Consider the following 26177-nt stretch of genomic DNA (forward strand, 5'->3'; position numbering starts at 1 on the left):
GTCCCCTCTACTTTTTGTCCCAAAGAAGAATGGAAAGTGGAGGATCTATGTGGATTACAAAGAGATCAACAAAGCCACTAAAAAATACCATTTCCCTTTACCTTTCATTGATCAAGTCTTGGATGGTCTTGTAGAGAAGAAATTCTTCTCTTTTCTAGATGGATTCAGTGGTTATAATTAGATCCAGATCAGCCTAGAGTACTAGGATAAAATTTCATTCAAGTGCCCTTGAGGTACCTTTTCTTATAGAGTCATTCCTTTTGGATTATGCAATTCCCCTTCCACTTTTCAAAGGGTAGTTCTGAGCATCTTTGTTGAGCCTGTTCATGACTCTATAGAGATCTACATAAATGATTTCACTCCCTATGGGTGTGACATCCTAGGGGCTCTCTCTAACTTGGGGAAGGTCATAAGGAAGTTCATTGAAATGAAACTCTCGCTTATTCCTAAGAAGTGTGAATTCTTGATGAATATAGTGACTATCCCGGGGCATTCAATATCGGAGGAGGGAATACAAGTGGACCCAAATAAAATTGCCATCATAAAAAGGATCTTTACTTCTCAAAAGAAAAGGGATGTTAGGAGCTTCTTAGGCTTATATGGATACTATAGGAGGTTTGTCAAATACTTCAGCAAGGTAGCCTCACCATTTTTGGATTGTTGGCCAAAGACTCTGAATTTTGCCAGCCAGATAGTTGTGAGGAGGCCCTAGAAATCTTGAAGGACAAGTTGACTACTACACCCATACTTAGAGGCCCAAACTGGGCTCTTCCTTTCCACATCGATGATGATGCATCTAGCAAATCTATAGGAGAAACTCTAGGATAGATAGATTACAAGTTGCCTTATGCCATTTACTTCATTAGCAAAAAATTGTCTAAGGCTGAATTAAATAACACTATGACTAATAAGGATCTTCTAGTTGTTTTCCATTCCTCTAACAAATTTAGACACTACGTCACTAGTTATCAAACCTTTGTGCACACTGGCCATGATGCTATAAAGTACTTAATGAACAAGCCTTATGAGAATGATAGAATTATTAGATGGTTGCTTCTATTGCAACAGTTTGATCTAACTATTATTGACAATCCAGGTAAAGAAAATGTAGTTGCAGATTTTTTGTCTACACTTGATTTTCTTGCTGGTGAACAAGGGATAGTTGATGAACAACTGCTAGATGAAAACCTATTTGATATTTCAGTTCTCTCTTCATGGTTTGCTGACATAGCCAACTACCTAGTTACTGTAGAACTCCCTCCAGAACTATCATCCAGAGAGAAGAGAAGAATTGTGAGGAAGAGTGCCATGTTCACTTGGATTGGGGGCAATATCTTCAAACTAGGACTAGAACAAATTTTGCGAAGATGTGTTAGGGAAGAGGAACTCTTTGTCATCCTCTGAGCCTGCCATGATGGGCCTTGTGGATGTCACTTTGCCCCTAAGAGGACAACTTTCAAGGTTCTACAAGCTCGCTACTACTGGCCCACTCTTCACCAAGATGCCTGAAGATACACCAATCAATGTGATGATTATCAAAGGATGGGGAAACCTAATCCCAAGGATGAAATTCCCCTGCAACCTTCGGTGGATTTAGGGCCATTTGATAAGTGGGGTATGGATTTCAGTGGGCCAATTGATCCACCATCAGGGAAAAAAAAGTACATAACTATACGAACTGATTATTTGATAAACTGGGCTGAGACCAAGGCTGTCAAGGTTGCAACAAAGGAGAAATTGGTTGAGTTATTGAGGGAAAATGTGTTTTACAAGTTTGGGTACCTTAGAGAGCTAGACATTGATCAAGGAGCTCAATTCACATTGTTAGAAAAATATTATATATGACAGAGAAATGCAAGACATATAAATTATACGTGGAAAAACACAAACACATAAAACCAGAGAGATACAGATATACGTGGTTCACCCAGTTTGGGCTACGTCCACATCGAATAGCTAGTCCTTCATTTCTATTATCCACCAAAATGGAGAGACACAACCTACAACAGATTTGTTGTAATATCCTCTGTTTTCTCTCATAGTCTTGCCTGTTTGTTTCTCGCTCTGAGAATACACATCTATTACACAACCTCAATAAAATACCCTCATACAAAGAGAGGGGTTTCCTTCTAGGGAAAAAAATCCCTAAACTAAACATAAATTCTACCATCAAATCATCTACCTAATGAACGGCCCAGATTGACTAGAAATTACTATACTTTTATAAGGCAATTTTACATCTGTTTTTAGCTTCAGGGGCGTTGCTCCTGAAACCCCCGTTGGGGGACCGCTGGCCCCTGGACCCCCTAAACCCCTGTGGGGGGCACAATTCCCCCCCATACCCCCTGCGTGGAGGGTTGTACAATTTTCCTAGGGTATACATCCGGCCGAAACAAAGACCTCTAAATAATCATGCTCCACACCCAACACACATCACATTTGATCGAAAATGTGTTAAGGAAGCATGGGATAAAGCATAAAAAATATATTTCCTATCATCCTCATGCAAATGGAAAAGTAGAGGTCATGAATAAAGCATTAGAAAGCAACCTCACCAAGGTTTTTAGCAGCAGCGGAAAGGATTGGGGAGATAGATTAGTGGAGGCCACTTGGGCCTATAATACAACTCGGAAGACAACTACTAATTTCACTCCTTATGACTTGGTCTATGGCAAGATGGCTCTGCTCTCCATTGAGTTTGAATACAATACACTGATGATGGAAGCACAAATAGATTTGGATGTTACAAAGTCACAACAAGAGATGCTGCTCCAGGTGAATGGTTTGGATGAATTTAGAATGCAGGCCCTCTTACGCATTGAAGTTATCCAAGTATAGATGAAGGTTTTTCATGACAATAACATCAAGGACAAGGTTTTTCAAGAAGGTGATTGGGCTTTGCTATATGACTTTAGGTTCAAGGACTTTAAAATAAAATTGATGACAAGCTGGTTAGGCCCATACCTGATAGAGAAGTGCCATGACAATGTAGTTGCTCAAATCAGGACCATTGATGAGGAATGTATCCCCTTACTTGTCAATGGATATAGATTGAAGGCTTACAGAAATTCTCTATCCATGGAAGAGTTCACTAAAAACATTATCAAGTAGGTGAATGTGATTAGAAGTGTACTAACTTCCAAGTCACAACATTCTTAAAAACTATTTTTATTTGCGAAAAAAAAAAAGAAAAAAAAATTAAGAGGCCTAGATGAAAACCTCCATGAGGCATCTAAGAACAACTCTTGGGTTGAAAACCTCCTTGAGGTGGCTCAAGAGTGAAAAAAAAGGAAAAAATAAAAAATAAAAGATACATGGGTGACAACCTCCCTTGAGGTGCCTAGGGTAGACAGACAGGTTGAAAACCTCTTTTGAGGTAGCCCGTGGGTCCCTCAAAACCAAAAAAATAGAGAAGAAAAAAAAAGAAAAAGAAAGAAAAAGAGAATAACATGAGAGGGGAATACAACCTGTCCATTAATAAATTATGTGATTTTACAAGTTTTGAAGACAATTGCAAATGCAGAGCTACAGGGGCAGCATGCTTAAATTCCATTCCATGTCTACATCCATCCACTCCATACCAGCCATTTCTACAAGGTTCCTACCACTCTAATCATTCCTCGGGGCTCAATACCCCAATTTTAGGCACTCTCTGGTTTTCTACAAGATGTCCTGTAACTGCTACAGGAAGATCATGTAGCACTATTGGATTTCCTAGAATTCTACAGGTTGAGGAATTTGATACAAAACAATCATGCATGTCGTGTCCTAGGTTGGTTAGGGCCTCTTCACTTGATCTGGCCACTCACCCATCATCCACACATCCTTGATTCAAAAAATCACCATCTCCCCATACCAACCCTAAGCTTTGTCTCATTCAAACAAGAGAGAAAATTTTCAAAAATATAAAATAATAAAGGACATGTCCTCCATTTCCACCATCCTCATTCTCACTCATCATCCTCCAACCCCCACGCTATTTCCTAGCAATCCACTTTAAAAAAATACCCTTGAAAGGGAAGAAAAATGGCTTGCTACAGGATCTCCTATAACAGCTTGTGGCACTATACCATAAACCTGAAACCTAGTTTTTCTTCCCATCAGAAGTGAGGACATGATACCATCATCCATGGGAACCTTTCTCTTCCAAACAGGACTCCAAAATAGCAACAACAACACCTGAGATATTAGTCAAGCACCTGCACACATGAGCAACAACAAACAATCCATTATATAGGAGCAAAAACAGATACACAGGAGAAAGACATGGAATTTCTTCCCTAAGTAGCAGCACAAAAGTCCAGAACTCCAACATGCACTCATCAAGCACGAGTTAGGCACAGGTATGGCAACTTCTAAGATCCTCCTTAGGTATGAAATAATGAAAAATGTGTACATGTCGAGGAAATAATTTTTTATTATAAGTTGGAGGTGGCCAGTGAACTTGGCCACCCTCAGCTCATGAACAAAAAGTAATCTATCAGTCAGCATGTCACGTAAATGTGTCACATCAGTCGAAATAAGTTAAGAGGGAGTGGGTGATGATTACAAAGAACACGAGAATTATCACCAAAGGTGGGCCAACAGTCCAAATGAGGAGAACTTGTACTATCAACAGCCAACACAATGCTCCGATCCCTAACCACAAATTGCATAAAACCCAAACTTTCCTACATTTTTTGCTCATGTCAAAATTAAGAAGGTAGGGATAGGCATGGGTATCTATCGAGGGATTCGAACCCTAATCTATCAATCCTACAGGAGGCCGCTATAGGAAATAACTATAGGGAGTGCAAGAGGCTATAAGAAGCAACATGAGGAACAAGAATTTATACAAGAATCTTTCAATGGTGCAAGAATGGGGCCTAGAGTTGATTTGGTCATCAATTGTTAGTATATCGGGAATTATAGTAAGAATTAGGTCATATCTCTCTCTGTCTATCCATGATTTGCATACTAGTGCACTCTAAATTCCCTTAGGAATTATAGTCGTCCTTTAAATTAAAAATAGTTTCTGGCCTATAAAAGTAAAGAGTTTTTTGGCTAGAAAGAGTCTTAGTAATTATAGTCATAAACTAGAGTTCCACCTCTCAACTACTTTGATTTCATACTGAAGCTATCCCAGAAAGAACATCCTACACCTAGTAAAATCAAAGAAAAAGATGGGAGGGGGATTCAATAGGCGGGAGCCTACAGATATAAGGAGAACTCACCTTCATCCCCCTATAGTATACATCTTCAGGAGGCATCATTGGTTAGGTTTCTTTGAGATGCTAAAAGGATATGATGATGAGATCACTTATGAGTTTGCCATGGCCCTAAACCCTCAGGAAAGAGAAAGTGCTACTACTGTAGTGAGGGGATTATCCGTTACCATCACTCTTGAGTTTATTAGAATAGTGACAACCCTTCCCCTAGGGGTCCAGTGGAGAAAACAAGACAAGTCTAGTAGTGCCCTTGTTAAGAATAATTTATTCAGAAATGATGAGAAACCAATTGAAGATTAAAATGGGGTCAGAAGGGAGAGCCTTCCCTATCCTTGGGATGAGGTAGCCTACTACATCCTTAAGTTCATTTCTTGTGAAGGAAGACTGATGGCTATGAATTCATATTGTTCCATGAACTGAGATTTTGAGCCAGATCGTTCATAGCCCAAAGAATCAATGTGCCTTATTTTATCCTATAGTCCTTCATGGACATGAGCTAGGAGGTTAAATATGGAAAGAAACAATAGTTAGCAAACCATGGTCTCATCAACCTAATAGTGGAGGATTCTCCGAGTAAATCAAGAGTTCCTATAGTCTCATCCACATTCAGAGATATGGACAGACAAGCCTTCCTTGAGGCCCAAGTCCTTGCACTTGGCAAGAACCAAACCTCAAGTGCTAAAGAAGAGGAAGGAGAAGAAGAGGAAGGAGAAAAAGAAGAGGCAGAAGTAGAAGATGGAGGAAAGGAAGAGGCAAAGAAAGTAGAGGAAGAACCATAGAGAAAGGAATCAGTGGAGGAAGAATAAAAGGAAGAAGAAGGGGATATGTCTCTAGAGACAAAAAGGTTATCTCTTGAACCCACTAAAAAGGAGACAATTGCTACCCTGGTTTTCTTGAGCACACCTATCAAATCCAAGAAGAAAAGGCGGAGGGAAATTCCCCTGTATTCCAAAACAAGGAAAAGCACTAGGATTAGATAGGGGAAGCCTCAAACACCCACAAGGATCCCTATTGTGATTGAATAATAACCCAGCAAGAGAGAGGAGTTGGAACATATTGAAAGGAAGATCGAGGAAGCCACATCTCCTGGAGCCATCTCAAAGAATCCCATAACCTATGTAAGGAATCTTGTCACGAGGGGAACTTCCTCTAAGAAAGCCAAGGCACCTATGACAGTCCAACAGAAAGGAAAAGGCCTATACAGGAAACACAGACAATTCTATAGGAAAGGTAGAAAATGATACAGTAGGAGAAAGAAAGGCAAAAATAAGGCACATAAGAAACACAAAAGGTATAGGAGGGGGAAACTTCTCCAAGAACAGAAGAGAGAGATTTTCCATAACTTCAAGGGCCTAGTCCACAACCCAATTTGAGCTCCTATTACAAGTTCATTGAAGGAGGAAGAGTGATCCCACATAAATTTGTATTCCCTCTCTTCTTTGAGCCTGAAGCAGAAAGAGGAAGGACACATAGGGGGCTTTAGATCGCCAAAGAAAAGAAAGTGGAAGATGTGGACCTTATGGGAGAAAAAATCATACAAATGGTCAAGGAGTTGAGTGATTTGAGGTAAAAAGAATACACCATGAGAACACAACTGTAGGCAGAAAAAAAATGGTTGAGGAAGAAATTACAAGATAGGGAGACTCAATTGACCACAATGGCAAGCCTCTCCATGGAGGCACTTCAATGCAAACTCCCATCCAAATCCTATGCACTTTTCCTAAAAGATCAATGGATGAAGTTCCATATCAAGACATTAGTAGAGCATGGGTCCATGCCATTACAGGACTATAAACAATTCATTGAGTTGTGAGACGAAAGTGGCATGGAATACATAGCCAAATTGGACGAGTTCTACCTACACAACCTCACCCTAACTGCCATGAATGTTTGGGACCCCAATGCAAAAATGGGAGACTTGCATCTGATGGCCCTTTCATCTTGGATAAGGCATGAGGAATCTAGGGCTGAGGAGGTGAAAAGAGTATTGGAAAAGGAAGAAAGAAAACCCTTCCACATCTAGGGAGAGTGGATAAGTTCCATGGTTGTAATCAACACTCACAACATCATTTCTAATGATGCTAAGATTGAACCTAGATACATTGCCACCCAAGAACATACCATTTGTCACTTTGAGGACACTCTTAGGATGTTTGAGATAGAGAAACAAAAAACATGTTAGATAAGGTGGAATATCCTTCCACATAGTCTCCAAATCATAGAATATCCCACTCCTGAGAGATTGGAAAATGCATTAGCCATAACACCTCTGTACAAAGGGGCTATGTAGAGATTGAAGATCAACTAGATTGGACTATATATCAGTTCATATTTAATGTTGGGTCTACATGAAGGAAGGAAGGAAGAAGAGGAAAGGATGAAGTGAGAAGAGATAGAGAAAAATGCAAGCTTCTGCCCTAAGTAAGAGACACCGTCTAGAGATTCCTGGGATGTCAGAGAGTCAAATAGGGCCATGGAGGACATGGATTTAGATGACTAGGTTTCTTAGAGGATGAGAAACATTTTCAGTAGGGGGCGATGATGAGGCTTATCAATAAGTAAACTATATGCGTCACAATTCCATTCTCCAACTTATTAAGTTGTCTTTTCTCACATTTATCCATAAATTTTGTTATGTTATGCTTAATTTCAGGAGTAAAGATGTGTTACTATGTCATGTGTCCTAATGTGTGTTGAGTGCAGGAATTGGAGCAAGTTTGAGTTGGTTTGGGTGCAATAAATTGGAGTATACAAGAAATATATATTCTAGGAGCTGGTCTCCTTCCTTAACCCCTCCAATCAGTCGAATATCTCCCACTCTGTTTCATCAGCTCAGGTTCACTAGCAGCCAAGCATGCTGAGTTCATTGGTAGCTAAGGCAATAGAAATGAAGGAAGCGTTAAACCCACCTATACTCGAGTTAGGGAGCCAATATCCATATTTTCTAGGGAGCTATTGGTAGCTCAATTTTTTTATAAATAATAAATCTTGGGGACTCATTAGGATTCAAAGTTTTGATAGCCAAAGAGGCCATTTTAGTTGCAACACATTATCACTCTCATGTTATGATGTATTTGACACTTTTTATGATAACGGAAAATTTTGTTTTGATCCATCACTAAGTTTTCTTAGGGGGTTGGAGCTCTTGGGTTAGGGCACAACCCTAACAGTTGAAGTTACTCTCTTGTATCTATATTCGTAGGTGAGAATGTTGATTAGTTATTTCAGTTTATTCATGTCTCTTTTAGCTTAAAAGATTGATTAAGTTGTTGGTTTATTGATGCCTTGATTAGCTTAAAAGATAAATTAGTTGTTATAGTACAATAGAGTAAAATAGATAAAAAATATTCTAACAGTGACCCCTATTTCATATCCCTCATGGGATCATGATTAGAGGACCCCACACTCATGGCCCAAAAACAAAGTTTGACTTTTTTTGTCCATTGCATAGATTAAATTTCAGTCTTAGCTATTTATGATTTCTTGGAAAGATTTATATTTTTTATTCTTCTTCTTAATATTTTTGTAGATTAGAATTTAGCTCCTTTCATAGATCTAGTTCTTAGCAATAGTTAGACCATATTTTCCAAATTCAACTAATATTTTCCACATTGAGATGTAATGATTTGCAAATGAAAAGAAGAACACATGTAATTTTAGGGTTGTTGAACTGCAATAAGGGACTACTCCGACCAACTCCATCTGGGACTTCTCCACTTTTTGTTGATGCATGCCAACCCATATTATGAACCTTTGTCTTTCAGCCATCGTAAGCAAGCTATCTTAGTTGAATATGGCCTTCTTGGAATGCTAGGTTTGGCCATAGGTCATGTTCACCTTCCCCGTGCCTTTCACATTGTCATACACCCTTCTAACACTTCATATAACTATTCTTTCACTCCAAAAACTCTTACCCAACTTCCTGTAGCTGTTCAGGGTATCCTGTAGCAGTTTAGGACATCCTATAGCAACATCCTATAGCAAATCTGTAGCAACCTACTTTGACATTGTTTTGACCTGCAATGATAGCCTAGCTTAGTATAGGAGTAGTTTAACCCCTCATCTGAGACTCCATGACCAGAAGTTCCACGTAGACCAATCCTTTCACCCCTTTCCTTCCTCCAAGATCAGATAGCATTAGCCCTTTTATTTCTAAATCTAGCAATTAGAACTTTATCTATTTTGGAAGTGTGAATGACATACTTAATGCATGCATGTTTGAGTTATGAAATGGTAGAGTAGTCTTCTATTTTCAAGAAACCCTGATAGCTAGGTGATCAAGTGCAATATTAGCATAGTTTCCTTTCTGCAAGTGATTTGTGTCATTTTATAGATGATTTGTGTCATTTCATAGGATTTACAAGTTGGTAGCTTTCATTTCTTAAATTGACAAGAATTTACTTTCTTTATACTAGAACTAGCCTTTACATTCTACTTTCAATATTTAGACTCCTTTTAGTTCAATATAAGAATGGTTCAGAACCCTAATGGTCAAGTGACCCAGTTAAGAGTGGCATGAGTAGAATGATGCATTTGTTGTGTATATAGCACTGTCACCTAAAAGTTTGTATGAAACAGTAGGTTGATAAAGTAAATTTGGTAGCTCTGGGAGTTGCAACATCCTTACTGCAATACTGGGGCTCATCACTTTCCAAGTAAGATTGCTCCAACCATTCAACAATGGGATCATGATAACTGGATGACCAATCATGAAACTGAGAGATAGATTCATTTTCAATATGTGGAGTAAATTCGTGAATATTTTCCTGTGAAAGAATGTTTTTTTGATCATGTTTGGAACTCTTATCAAGCTTGTGAGATCCTAACATAACCATCAACATAGGTTGAAGTGTCTCAAATTCTTTACATGGTTCTAAAGTATCTATAGGTACATCATAAACTAATGGTGGCTTGGAGAAATTGGAAGTTGAGGATACAGAGTAATCAGTAGATGAGTCAATGAATACATTAAGAAAACCATGATCAAAATTTGATTCTCCATTCAAGTCAAGGTAGTATTCATGATTTGATGAATTTAAAAATGGAATTGATTGAAAATATGAAGTTGCATTCTTTTCTTCTTCACATTCACAAGATGAAGAATGAGATGCATTATGAACAATAGTTTCTTCCTTATCTTATTTCAATCTGAAATCAGTATTCCACCACTCTTGACTAAGGTAATAATCACTATCATTAGAATATGAGTCATCCATAGGTGTGACAGGAATGATGGATTCACTAAATATGTCAAGAATTTAGGTAGCTTATGGGGAAGAAACAAAAATTGAGGGGAGAAACCATCTTTAATAGTAAATTCTTGTTCATAATTAGAATTCCACAGAAAATCATCATGAAGGATATCTTGAATCTCTTGATCTCCATTAACACCGTCTTGAGCATAATCCTCTTGTGATGCCTTAGAGGCTATTATAATGGGTGGATCTCGAGAATCATAACAAATAGGATCAAAGAATATGGTTGGTGGAGTATAAGAGACACATCTAAAAGAAAAATAATCATCGATCAAATCATATTTAAGGTTACACCATGAGTTCAAAAATTGATTATGAGGGAAAGGAGATCATGTGATCATATCATTAGACTAATCTTGTAGTTTCTCAAAACATTGACACACAAAGTTGTTTAATTTCATCAAGAAAAAAAATAAGAGGGAGAATCATAAGAAATATCAAGGTATTCCTTTGAAACTTTGAAGGCCCCATGGCCAAGGACAATTAGGATACTTGAAAGAAATTTAGGTTCACACCAATTCAAACAGAGTTGAACAAGATACTAAAATTTTTCTTTGACAAAATTCTAATCTATGTTATCATCTAAAAATTCATATAGAAGTGAAGGAAGCAATCATGAAAATCTTAAACAAATTCACCCAATTTCATTCTAATATGAATAATATTCTTGTAAGCATTTTGATAATCATACTTGTCAAAGGCATGGTGAAGCTCCATGAAAAGTTGTTAAAGAGTGGAAAAAAGTGGTCATAAATGTATAACACCATTGTTTAACACGACCTTTGAATGTGAGAATGAATAACCTACATACAACATCCTCACAATTTACTTCACAAGATTTTCAAAATTCAAGAAAATGGAGGGTGTGTTAAAAAATGGTTGTTTCACCCCTACCATCAAATTTTATATGTGACAAGTCATCAATTATCTGCCTGGGAATTTTTAGATTTGTAACTTTAGAAAATCATGCTAGGGTTATGATATGGGAATAATCCATTCAAGATGAAAAGTTGAAATCAGACCTCATGGGTTCAGCTTGTCGTCTATCCCCCTTCTAGCACCAAAATACTGCTAACAATGTGGGAAGCCAAGAACAGGGAAGGGGGTCTCTCCAATGTGAAGTCCCAACTAAACCCCACAATATTTGGAGTAGGAGCCCTAACCAGAGTAGAGTTGGTTTCCAAGTCGATGGTGTCAAAGATATTACTTGGTTGTAAAGAACACATAATATGACATATGCATGGCTTTGGTGATATCAAGTGTATGTACTTTGTGAAATATCAAATCTAATGTATGAAAGGTTCATTCACATCTACGGAAGTAAATGAGCACCTTGGAAGAAAGTAATAATACTATCTTAGAAGAGACAAAGGAGAAATACAAAGAATCATTAGTTAACTTGCAAAATAGTTAAAAAGAGACCAATGATCATGATAACATAAACAACACACATTAAACAAGATACATACTAAATAAAATGAATTATTGCATTAACATTAGCATAAATGAAACATCACACATCGAAAATATATAAAGAATAGTCTTATTACATTGAAGACATATGCATGAATGCATGCCATCTCTGAGAGCTTCTTATTATTAAGTGAAATTTATGAGCATCCAGTTACATTGATATAATACTAGCCCCATTAGTGGAACATGAATACAACACTTGCTTCTCCAAAGAATGATACTCTTTCTATGCTGGACTAGAGAAGCCAAGCCTCCAAATCTTAGGTTACAAGCCCCTTTCTTGAGTTATGAGGATTTATTTATAACAAATCAAATGACACTTCATCTCCCTTGGTGACTTTTGAACTTCCCTCATGAACCTTAAACTTCTTTTTTCTTTAATCTAAATAAGGACTCTTCACATTCCACATTTAACTCTTGGACTTCCACATACATTTACACTTTATTATTTTCAAATATAGTAAGAAAAAAATCTATGTAGGATAAAAATGGATACAGCCTAATAAGATAAAATAAATGAATTAAGCCTAAGTTTGAGGAAACTCTAGCTCAACAAATTCAACTTGTAACTCTATAGTGACATATTGATGCCAAGCTTTATATTGTGTAATTATCTCCTCAAACTTTGCTGGAAGGTTAAGATGATATCTGACTCTTGACTCCATAAAATCTAGATAAATTGTTTTGGGGCCCATCTTTACCTCATTCCACGATATGAATAGCTTCATATTAATCTTAGTAGGTCCAACTATATACCTCTGCATGTTCTGTCTATTGATCTCCAAGTCCTCCTTGGTTGTGACCTACTTTAGACTGTTTAAAAACTCTTTGATTTCTTACTTGATGATGTTTCTTCACTTTTCCTCTATAAATGATCCAAATGAAGGGATCTTATGTGTTCTAACCAAAGAATCCAAACTATTGTACAATCGTGCATAGGTAGTTATTATGTTGGCCACAAAAGTGTTGAGTTGTTTGTTACTCTAAATGAGCATTCTGACCTTTGCCTTATCCATTTTTTTTTTTTTTTTTTTTTGTCTTTCTATCCAACTCCACTGGTGTATATATGTACTTATCACCCCATTCTCAGAACACACTAATGGTTGCATGGATTACTTTTATATCTTTTGCATTTTCTCACAACATCTTTTGCATATCACGTCTAGCACTACTTCCTTATGAATGGTGATCATCTCCTCATAAAGATGCCTCATTGTGTCTCCCAATTCCTAGATTTCACCATATATTTCTCCCTAAAGCTCTTCCAAATAATAATATGTGGAAGAAAGTCATTGGATATAAACTTTTATATGTTCTAATTATTGTCTTGTAGCATCTAGATATTTAGCCATTTGTCGATTTTTTGTCATTAAGAAATATGATTTTGATTTTACATCTCTTGTAAAGGCCAAGTTTTTTGTAGCAATTGTATGTGGATTCCTCCTAATGTCAACAACAATCATCATTTCAGTGTGGATGAAATAAAGACAAACCATATCCTTAGGGAGGTTTTTCCTCCGTTCTCATACTATTTTGTTCTAGAGCTGGTTAAAGGTTAGGTTGGAAATATCCATGATCATGTCATCATCTTGAGGATAGATTCCCATTTCACCATCTAGGATAGGCTCATATGTGTGTTGAGTTGAAGGTTAACCATTATTCTGTGCTACAATGGGCATTATGTCAACTTATTGGTTTTGTTCCACTTGTTCAACATCAATGTCTTAGGATAGTATTTTCTCCTCAAATTCTTCTGCAAACTGTTGATCTTTTTTTTGTTGGTTCTCTCCTTCTCCTAGATATTTCTATGTTTCCTCCACTACTTAACTCAATATTTATTCTTCTTTCTTTCTCTTCATTTCTTCCTATGCCTACATTTCCTCCTTCTCTTTCCTTTCATGCTCTTCCTTTTGCATTTTGTCTTCTTTCTGCATTCACTCTTCCTCCCACCTCTTCTCCACTTCACACTACTTCCTCTTCCTCTCTACTGCATATCCAACTTTATAATGATTGGATCCTCTTTGAACTTATGACTATGATCCTCTTAAGAGTTTTGAGAAACCTTCCTCTTATACTTAATGCTCACCAGGGTGAGTTCTTCTGGTTGTTGTGCTTTCTGGGTAACAATTTATTATGGAACTACACTGGAAGGGTCTGCCGCTTTGTTCATGTGACCAATAGGCATTGTATAAATTATTTTTCTTTACCTCTTCCATCTTGGCATAGGTCACATATGGCCAGACAAAGTGAAACTTGGTAGAGTGTGTCTTGCAGACTCCTCTAAGATCATAATGATGAAACTGCATTGTAGTGAACTTAAGGCTTTCCAATTATTTAGCTTCAACATCTATGGCATTCAAGTTATTAATATCATTAGATACCACCTGTAAAGGAAATGAAGGCCAAGGTTCCTTCTTCAATTTCTGTAGCGGTGAAGGTAAACCTGTGACAAGATGATAGGAAACCTCTTGCATGATAAAATTTTTTGTAGTATACCTTGGCAAGAGATAATGTGGTTTATGATAGCCAAACAATATGATTTATGTACCATTTTGTGAGGAAAACCAATTTTCTACATCCATTACCAAGTTCATTTCCTCATGGGAAATGCAAGGGGCTTATTCTTCAAAGATCATCTAATATAAGACCTTGAAGAAATTCTTAGTAAGTCTCTCAAAGACTACTCGGTAATTGCATTATATAGGAATATTCCAATAAATGTGGATAGGAGGATCTTTAGGTGTCCATTTCCATTCCAAATCAGGGAATTCATTACAAGCACATATTCCATCTAGAAGGTAAGAAGACATGTAGAATTGTTGTTGCTTTCCGTGTGGTGTGTTCTTTTCCTTTTTCAAGTTAATATGTAGTTATTGGGACATTAGATGAGACTAGTTAAATATCTTTCCTTTAAAAACAATATAATGTAGCATCTAGACCCATCATTCTAAAATGATTTTATTATTCATGTGTCCATAAACTCGGCAACACAAAACCAACAAGTACTCAAACACTGTTCTCAGTGAATTGGTCTTGTAAGTATTGTTAGGCATTTGACATTTTTTTTTTCTTTCCACCATGACTTAACCACTTCCTTAGTGTTAAGATAGCTTGAGGTTGCATAAAATTGTGAATCCAGATGTTGCTGAAGCTTTGACAACTTGTAGATCAAATGGATGTCATGTGATCAGTAACAAGCAAGTTGTTGCCCACTAACACTATTCGATGACATGTTATTGGTATCCAGGCCATAAAAAATCCATCTAATAACATATACACATGGTAAAAATGGGAATATGTAAGCAACCATGTGAAACACTAATCATTTAATGTTGATGTAAACCTGCCTATCTTCCAGATCTTCTTTGAACTTTATGATTATGAATGCATCTCTGATGGCCTGCCAACTGGTAGTGGAATCCTTCTCAATGTATGATTGTGTATGACAGAATAGGAATTGATATTTAGGGGAAATTAATGAATTCTTCGATATTGCTTTTGGTGGCCTCCTTTAATGTTGTCTTCTTGGGAGGAATGGTGTTATCTGATGATGAAAGAGTAATGTGTTCAAGACCTATAGTACCTATTCCAAGATATGCATTCATGGCGATAAAATTATAGATTAAAAGATCAGTTCAAAAATCTACCTTAAAGCATTAGCACAATCACTGGGGGGAAATATTGCACAATACTGAGCAACAAAGAAGTAGACTAGGTTCTGGAATTGAGCAATTTGCAGCAAGAGAGAGATATATAACATTTCTAGTTGACATGAGAGTGCCTTTTGGACTGGAACTATGCAATTTGTTGTCTCAGCTGGTAGAGGGAGATAAGGATTGCACAATGTGTCTTTTCAATGGCTAGGTAGGGCCACTACTAACTGGGATTGTGGAATGCATAGCTGGAGGAAGCTAGTAATCGTGCACTGTGAAATTGCAGCTGGAAAGAAGAGGGTCTTATTGCTTGTGATTGTACAATGCACAATGAGAGAAGCCATGAAGCCCTAAGGACTGTGTAGTTTATCTTGGGATGGAGGCAAATTTTAATTGTGGGACTAAGGAAAGAACAAGTGTAGATCAGTCCTAAAATCAGTTCAATCAATCATTAGCATGACCTAGTTAATATAATACAAAAGGAAGAACATGCATCCATAAATAGACCCAACAACATAAATTGCTGGTAGGTAAAAAGACAAGAAAGTGATGCAACACTTTTGAAAATAACTCAAAATACTAAAATTACAATTTTACAAGCTCATAATAACATAAATGGTAGATTCTATAATAAGAAACGAGAAAAATGGCACTTGCAAACTCAAAAGAGACAACAAAAGAAGCAAAAAACAACTCTATAGAAACTTACCCAGAAAAGCATTGCAAATCAAATCTTAAGCTCCTTAAACAAATGAGAATGGATATAGCTCTAATGTTAGATGTGAAAATGAGATCTACAAGCTTCTATTATATAGGTTTACTCTTGTGGGATCAAGGTTAGGGTTTTTGACACACATGCCTAAAATCAGGAGAAAGCGACACTTGTCTTTAGACCTGTAATAGAAACTTGCGCCACACTTTCAATGAGGAATGAAAATTCCCTATTTTTTATGGATTCACGCTTTGCTGATATCAGGCACTATTCAGCCCACTGGCAGAAAAGATTGTGCAGTTCCTAGTGACAAGGGATTGCGCAGTTCACTGACATAGTGAACTATGCAATTTTGACTCACAATGAAGGATTCTGTAGTTTTCTTGCTCAATGACTGTTTGTCTCACAATATTTTGTAGTTCAATTTTTCAAGGAATTTCCGAGTCTCCAGTGACATCAGATTGACCAATTGATTGGAATAAGACAATCAGTTAATGCTAGATTGGAACATGACTTAGCTTTCGTTGGAGAGAGAAATCACTTGCCTTTAGAAGTTGTATAACTACTTTTGACGTGACCTAGTCATCATCATGACAACATAATTGAGACAACATACAAGCAATACATGGAAAGATAAGTCAATTCAATCAAAAGGAACAATCGAAAATGAAAAAGAAAGTTCTTATACACAAAAGCAGGCTCTAAAATCGAAGCAAAGCCAAAATTTTGGAGGGAGGTTGTAGCATCTAAAAGAAGAATGTAATATTAATATTATAATACCAAGGGATTATAAACCTAATAAGCTAATATTAAGCCCTTGGATTAATATTATAATCCATGTGATAGATGTCGCAATGTGACAAACATTGTCACAGTGTGGGAAACATTGTTGCAATGTTACATTAAATTGCAATTTATCCAACATCGCAATATGACATTAAAAAATGTGGCCAACCACATTTAATAACATAAATGATTGTTCAATGTCTATCCTTAACTATGTTTGACAATCAATAGTCTTTAGCTTCAGAAAAACATAATTTCCTATTATTATTATTGATTAATATTAATAATCAAACATGTTGTGATGTTTGAATGGTAGAAATATCTATCTAGCATCATAATAAGACAAACATTGTTACAATGTTACATGACATTGAAATTTATCCAACACCACAATGCGACATTACAAAATTAGTGAATTAGATTTAATATCATGGTTGACTATGTTGGATTACGTTCGAGAGTTAACATATGGTCAACCATGGCCAATGTTGTTCAACCATGATCAACCATTGTTAAATATGGTCAGCCATCATCAACCATAATCAACTGTGATGAACCATACTTCAATAGGGTCAAACATGGTCAACCATGTTCAACCATGATTAATCAATGTCAACCATCAACAACCATGTTTACCCATGTTCAACACCAATTAACCATGGTCAACCATGGTCTACCATCATCAACCATGGTCATAATGGTCAATCAATGTCTCTACAGTCAACCATGATCAACCATGGTTAATCATGCTTGAATATGGTCAACCATGGTCAATGTCTCTATGGTAAACCATGATCAACAATGGTCAACTATGGTCAACCATGATCAGCCATGGTCAACAATGGTCAACCATGATTAACCATGGTTAAATTTCATCAACCATGATTAAGGTATTTTTGGTTTAATTTGGCCAACCGTGATAATTTAAAGTCAACCATGTCAATGACGATCAACCATTTTCAACCACCATTAAGCCTGGTCACGCATCACTAACCATGTTCATAATGGTCAATCAATGTTTCTATAGTCAACCATGATTAGTCGTGGTTGAATATGGTCATGTTTGGTCAACCATTGCCATCCTTGGGTTTATTAATCCCTTGGATTTATTAATCATAAGGGTTTATAATATTAATCCCTTGGGTTTATAATATTAATGATCACCTATGTTTATTAATCCCTTGTTTTTATCAATCCAATCAGTTTATAATATTAATCCTCTTGAGTTTATATTATAAATCCCTTCTGTTTATAATATTAACAAACATGTGGGTTTATGAATAACATGGGTTTATAATATTAATCCCTTGGGTTTAATAATCCCTTAGGTTTATTAATCCCTTGAGTTTATAATAATATTAGTCCCTTTGGTTTATTAATCCCTTGGGTTGATAATATTAGTCCATTGTGTCTATACTATTAATAATCCCTTGAGTTTCTTAATCCCTAAAATATATATTAATATATTAACTTTTTTGATTTCTTGGTTTATAATATTAATCTAAGGTAAGGTTTGATATATTAATCTTAGGGACTATAATATTAATCCTAGGGTTTAATACTCATCCCTTGGGATTATAATTTCTTGGGTTTATAATATTAATCTTAGGGTTTATAGTACTAGATTTTGATATTAATTCTAGTGTTTGTAATATTAATCTTAGTGTTAAATATTAATACCTTGGGTTTATAATATTAAACTTTTAGGTTTATTAATCCATTGGGTTTACCATATTAATAATCTCTTATGTTTATTAATCCATTGGGTCTATAATATTAATTCATTGGGCTTATTATATCGATTTATATCATGTTAGACTTTTAAATTAGGGTTTAATGATTTGACATTGAAATAGTACAAAAAAATATCTAGCATCGCATTGCAACAAACATTGTTTCAATACAACAATCAATCTGTTAATCAGTGTCATAATCTTACATTAAATTGCAATTTATTCAACATCACATTGTTACATTAGAAAACTCGGGGTTAATATTAAATTCATAATATTAGGGCTTTTTAATATTGGGTTTATAATATGAATCCTAAGCTTTAATATCAATTCATTGGGTTTATAATTCCTTGCGTTTATAATATTAATCATAAGGTTTGATATTATTCCTTTGGGTTTATACTATTAATCCCTAATCTGTATAATATATATTAAGGTTTATAATTTTAGGGTTTATAATATCAATCTTAGGTTTGATATATTAATCTCTTTGGTTTATAACATTAATAATCCCTTAGGTTTATTAATAACATGGGTTTATAATCTAGTAATCTCTTCGGTTCATAATATTAATATTCCATTGGGGTGATGAATCTGTTGGGTTTATAATATTAATCCATTGTTTTATAATATTAATAATCCATTGGATTTATATATTTGATTTTTATCATGTTAGGGTTTTGTAATAGGGTTTTATGCTATGATGTTGGAATAATACAAAAACCTATCCAACATTGCATTGTGACAAACATTGTCTCAATGATGCAGGAGCATCCAGCTCCGAGGAGACAAATGACAGTTGACTGACTCACAGAAGAAGAACAAAAACAAGACAAAGACTACGAGCTTGGGTGGACAGGTCATTAAGTTGGTTGTTGTCTTTTTCTTTTAATTATTGTTTGTTTCATTTTATTTCAGAGCATTTTTAATTACAAGTTGTTTTAGCTTAGGATATGAATAGTGTTTAGTTAACTCTTTGTTAAAGAAACTAGGTGGCAGTTATAGAATTCAGGTAGAACAGTTCAACTGAAATAGGGGAAGCAGTTATACTCTCCATGTAATTTAAAAACAGAAAAGAATAGAACAAAGGGGGGACCCTTCAGCACGAAAGTAACAGACGGCAAGACAAAAACCCCTGTAACAGAGTTGTACTATTTACAAATGAAATAATCTACTGCTGATATTTTCCATACGTTTGTGTACAATCTTTCCTGTGTATTTCCAGAATGAGTTGGGAACAAATAGACACTAACTGCAACAGGAAATGAAATAACGGAAGGATGTTACAGACACCCAGTTGAATCCAGTCTACAACCGACATTATACAGACACCCATTATATTGAAATAAGAAAGAAGCGCTGCGGACATACATCTCCAGCAAACACGATTACAGAACTTTACAAAGGCAAACAGGTACCCACAAATACAATCACTGTTTCATTTTCTTTCATAAAAATAACATAGATATTGTATACAGAAAGGAAGGCTAACTGAACAAAATCCGCCACATGATTGTGGACTATTACCGAGTCATACAAGTCATAAAACCCTTAATACTGTCAAAGTACCAAACGCCTTTCCAAGGCCGAGACCACAAATTTGTTGCATAAGGAACATAGATACAGAAGTTACAAAACGCCGGAAGAGGCACGGCCGAATCCACACAATCGACGCAGGCTAACACTTAAACTATTCAAACCCTCCATAATCTACAGCTATACTAAAGAAGGAGCAAACCCTACCAGTTTGCGAGTAGAGTCAGGTTTGAATGGAGCCGGAGGTTGAAAGTGCCCAAAACCCTCGATAGCTAGCCACCAGGTCAACCTGCATACAGAACAAAGCGAGGTTAGACAAAGCTTAGCAAGTCAGGGGTATATTGAAACCAGAGAGCCAAGAAAAAGAGATGTGCAACGAAAGAAAGTCATAATACTTACAGACAAGTCGACAAGGAGACCGCCGAGACAGAACCCGATAACCCTAACTGAACAAGGCACAAGAGCTGTGAGAAGTTGTAGCAGAAATAGGAGCAGAGTGAATCAGAGAATGATAAATTACCTTTGAAGGCGAAGAAGAACTTAGCAAAGCGGGAGCACCGAAGTTGCAGACAATCTGCACAGTAATCATAACTAAATAATGAAAGCCGAAGGAACCAGGTGACAAAGAGCTCAGACAAAAATCAAAAACTTACCATTACACACAGGCGAGGACCAGCAGAATTACGCGCGCCCAAACAACTCATTAACCCAGCAAAGAAGACCCGGAGGCACAGCAAATCACCAGAAATCGCAACAGGGTAAGACCCAGGACATGGACAGAGAGTAAGGTCCATAGAAAAACCGAGGAGCAGACCAGGTTCGAATCCGGAGAGCCGTCGCCAAAAACCCCAGAGCAGAACTCAACTGAGCCGACAGAGTGTAAAATGACCCGAAACGCAACGATTAGGGTTTAACAAGGGCGGGAATCAGATAGACCGGGTGAACCGGCAGGTGGCCATACCCAACCGGAAGAAAGGGTGTAATAAATAGTTGCAGATTGTACCGAGGGCCTGTAGAGTGATCACGTGGTTACGTTATCCACGTCACCCGTAGGGCTGGGCTATCAAAAGTGGTATCAGAGCAGGTTTTGTTGAGTAGGAGCAAATGGAGGTCGGCAGAAGAGGAAGAGGAAGAGGAAGAGTCCGGAGGGTAGCAGAAGAGGGACTCCATGAGGAGATCCGTGTCTTGCGAGAACGATTAGAAGCAGTAGAAGCTGGGGGAAGGAGGAACCCAACAGATGACAGTGATGAAGATGTTGCAAAACCAGAAGATGAATTTGAGGGGGTGACACCGGAATTCCGACTGTTGAAGTCAGTTTTGCTGTCGAGTCATAAACCAAAACATGAGCTGTCTACTTACGACGGAAGTCTGTCTGCAGACGTGTTATTGCATTGGTTAAGTGAAGTCAACAAATATTTCAAATTTGAGGAAACTAGTGAGGATAAACAGGGGAAGTTCGCCGCCACCAAGCTGAAGGGACATGCGTCCTTGTGGTGGGACAGCATTCAGGCGGAGAGGAAGAGGCTTCATAAACAGCCTATAAAGAAATGGTCCAGAATGGAGGCCAAGCTGAAGGAAAAATTTCTGCTGAAAGATTATCTGATTATGCTATACAGGCAGGTGTAGAACTTGAAACAAAGGGGAATGACTGTTAAAGAATTTACAGAGGAGTTTTATAAGTTGAATTTGCGAGCAAGGTATGTGGAAGACACCCCGGAGAAAACAGCCAGATTTGTGAATGGTTTGAGGGGGGAAATACTGGATGAAATCGGTATCCTTTCACCCCGGACATTGGATGAAGCCTATCAGTTTGCACTGAAGGCAGAGGAGAAAATTAACCGGAAGCAAAACGCCAGGAGAGGAGGTGGAACTGGCAGGGGAAAAGGTAAGATGTTTGGCAGAGGCCGAGGTACAGGTTCGAGTGAAGAAGGCAGCAGTTCTAAGTCTGCTGGAACAGCAGAAAAAGACAATAGCACTAGAGGAGGACGACCACCTCAGCGAGGGCGAGGAAATGGTCGGGGCAGGGGAACTATCCAGTGCTATCGCTGCCACAAATTGGGACACAAGTCGTATGACTGTCCTGAAGGGGAACCAGCAGGTGGAAGAGGAGCTTATGTTGCTCAGCCAGAGGATGCTGAGGCAACACCTCAAGAAGCAGAAAACGCACCAGAGACAGGTGAAGCTTTGGTGTTGAATAAGGTGCTGTTAAAACCAGCAAAAGAGGTCGCAGAACCGGATCAGCGAAAGGCTTTGTTCCGAACTGTCTGCAAGTCACAGGGTAAGTGCTGCAAACTGATCATTGACAGTGGGAGTACCGACAATTTAGTGGCTGTGGAGATGGTAGAAAAGCTGGGATTAAAAAAATTGAAGCACCCTACTCCCTACAAAGTGTCATGGCTGCAGAAAGGACATCAGCTGTTAGTTGACGAACAGTGTGAGGTGGAGTTTCAGATAGGCAGGTACAAGGATAAGATTCTCTGCGATGTCATGCCAATGGATGTCTGTCACCTACTGCTGGGACGACCTTGGCAGTTTGACAGAAGTGCAGTTCATGACAGAAAAACCAATTGCTATAAGTTTGTTAAAGATGGGATCAAGCACACGCTTGTACCCATCAAGGAGGAAAATACAGCAGAAACCAGTGAGGTGAAGGCATTGCTGATGGGCGGAAAGGAATTTGTAAAACAGATTGAGGACAGCGAAATAAATTTTGCTGTCATAAGAAGACCAAAGGCAGTGGTACTACATACGCAGATTTCAGATTTGCCCGAAGAAGTTCAAAAGTTGCTGCAGGAATTTGGGGACATCGTGGTGGATGACCTTCCAGATGAACTACCACCAAGGAGAGGTATTAGTCACTGTATTGACTTTATACCAGGGGCAAGCCTGCCAAATAAAGCAGCTTATCGTATGAGTCCTAAGGACCATGAGGAAATCAGGAAGCAGGTCCAGGAGTTATTGGACAAAGGGTTGATTCGAGAAAGCATGAGCCCCTGTGCAGTACCAACCGTTTTGGCTCCGAAGAAGGGAGGAGAATGGCGAATGTGTACAGATTCCAGAGCCATAAACAAGATTACTGTTAGGTACAGGTTTCCCTTACCAAGAATGGACGATATGATGGATTGCCTGAGCGGGGCAGCTTATTTCTCGAAAATTGACTTGAAGAGTGGATATCACCAGATTCGAATTCGAGAAGGAGATGAATGGAAGACAGCTTTCAAGACAAATGAAGGCTTATATGAGTGGCTGGTGATGCCATTTGGATTGAGCAACGCTCCCAGCACATTCATGCGCCTGATGAATGAGGTACTGAAGGAGTTCAATGGTAAGTTTGTAATAGTTTACCTGGACGACATTTTGATTTTTAGTAAGACTAAAGAGGAACATTTCAGGCATTTGCAGAGTGTGTTAAGGAAGCTACAGCAAAACAAGCTGCTAATTAATTTGAAAAAGTGTACCTTTTTCCAGCGAGAATTAGTGTATCTGGGTTTTGTAATTGCAGAAAATGAACTGAAAATGGACCCAGAAAAGGTGGCAGCTATAGTTAGCTGGCCTTCTCCAAAAAGTTTATTTGAAGTCCGAAGTTTCCACGGGCTAGCCAGTTTTTATAGGAAGTTTATCAGAAATTTCAGCGAGATCTGCGCACCTATGTTGGATACGATCAAGAAGGTGAACCAGCCTTTTCACTGGACTGAAGCAGCAGAAAGTAGTTTTCAGATTTTGAAAAAGAAGATTACCGAAAGACCGATATTGAGGCTGCCTGATTTCAACAAACTTTTTCAAGTTCGTTGCGATGCCAGTGGTACGGCCATTGGGGCAGTACTTAGTCAGGAGGACAGACCGGTCGCTTATTTAAGTGAAAAGCTAAATGAGAGCAGGCAGAAATACTCAACCTACGACAAAAAGTTTTACGCAATTGTACAAGCCTTGAAGCATTGGCGACATTATCTGTTAGGTAATGAGTTTGTTTTATTTACGGATAACTCTGCATTGCAGTACATTATGCAGCAGCATAAATTGAACCATAAGCATGCAGCTTGGGTTGAGTACTTGCAGAATTTTACGTTTGTACTAAAACACATTAGTGGGCAAGCAAACAAGGTGGCAGATGCACTGAGTAGAAGAACATTGCTTCTACAGGAAAGCACGATGCAGGTTTTGGGCTTTGAGCACTTAAAAGAGCTGTATCAGACCGATACCGAATTTAAGGAGGCCTATGAGGCTTGCCAAAACCCTCTGTTAAGGAATAACAGCATGTGGTTGGACTATAATCTACAGGAAGGATTGCTGTTTAAGGGAGGGCAGTTGTGTATACCCAACTGTTCTATGCGAGAGAACATTATATAGGAAAAACACAGTGGGGGTTTGGCTGGGCACTTTGGTATAGACAAAACGATTGCTCAGGTACGGCATTTTTATTTCTGGCCAAAATTGCAGCAGGATGTGCAGAGGTACGTGAGTAGATGCAAAGTTTGTTAACTAGCAAAGGGTCACAGTCAGAACACTGGTATTTATTTGCCATTACCTATTCCAAGCCGACCATGGGATTCAGTTAGCATGGATTTTGTTCTGGGTTTGCCGAAGACACAACGGGGTTTCGATTCAGTAATGGTTGTGGTAGACCGATTTTCGAAGATGGCACACTTTGTACCTTGCAAGAAAACCAACGATGCCACTTATATAGCACATCTTTTCTTTACTGAGATCATTCGGTTGCATGGACTTCCAAGATCCATTATCTCTGACAGGGATGTAAAGTTCACCGGTCATTTTTGGTGAACTCTGTGGAAAAAGTTGAATACCTAGTTACAGTTCAGCTCCGCTTATCATCCACAGACTGATGGTCAGACGGAAGTAGTAAACAGAAGTCTGGGAAACTTACTTCGGAGCTTAACAGGTGAAAATTCCGGATGTGGGACCGTGTACTTGCCCAGGCGGAATTCGCATACAACGATTCACCTAACCATAGCACTGGTTACAGTCCGTTCCAGATTTTGTACGGCATGCATCCAAGAGGAGTGCATGAATTACGAGATTTGGGAAAACTCGAGAAACGAAGCGTTGATGGAGAAGATTTCGCTCAGGCGATGAGCAATTTACACGAGCAGGTCAAGCTGAAATTACAAGACAGTAGTCAAAGGTATAAACAGCGAGCTGATACAAGGCGTCGGGAAGTTCAGTTCAACGTTGGGGATGAAGTCCTTGCGTATTTACGTAAGGAGAGGTTTCCAAAACGGGAATACAACAAGTTAAAATTCAAGAAGATCGGTCCCTGCAAAATCATCCGAAAATTTTCTGCGAACGCTTATGAGTTACAGTTGCCACCCGGGATTGGTATTTCTCCCATTTTTAATGTGGCAGATCTGTTCCCCTATGTCGCTGATTCGGAAGACGATGCAGCAGCAAAAACACCGCGGAACACCAGCTATGGAGAAAATTCATGGACGAGACAGTTGCCAACGGCACCACCCCTTGAGATCGAAAGGATTTTGGACACACAGGTAGCTAGGCGCACACGCAGGAAGGAATATCTGCGATATTTGGTCAAGTGGAAGAACCGTCCGATAGAGGACAGTTCATGGCTCAACGCAACGCAGATACAAAAAGCGGGCTATTCTGTTGACGACCTCATGGAACGGAGCCATGACTTTTTACCACCCCGGGAGCCTGATGCAGGAGCATCCAGCTCCGAGGAGACAAATGACAGTTGACTGACTCACGGAAGAAGAACAGAAACAAGACAAAGACTACGAGCTTGGGTGGACAGGTCATTAAGTTGGTTGTTGTCTTTTTCTTTTAATTATTGTTTGTTTCATTTTATT

This window comes from Pinus tabuliformis, chromosome 3_2 (assembly GCF_031772625.1).
Source record: "Pinus tabuliformis cultivar Carrire ecotype Pingquan chromosome 3_2, CPIR1, whole genome shotgun sequence".
NCBI classification, from domain to species: domain Eukaryota; kingdom Viridiplantae; phylum Streptophyta; class Pinopsida; order Pinales; family Pinaceae; genus Pinus; species Pinus tabuliformis.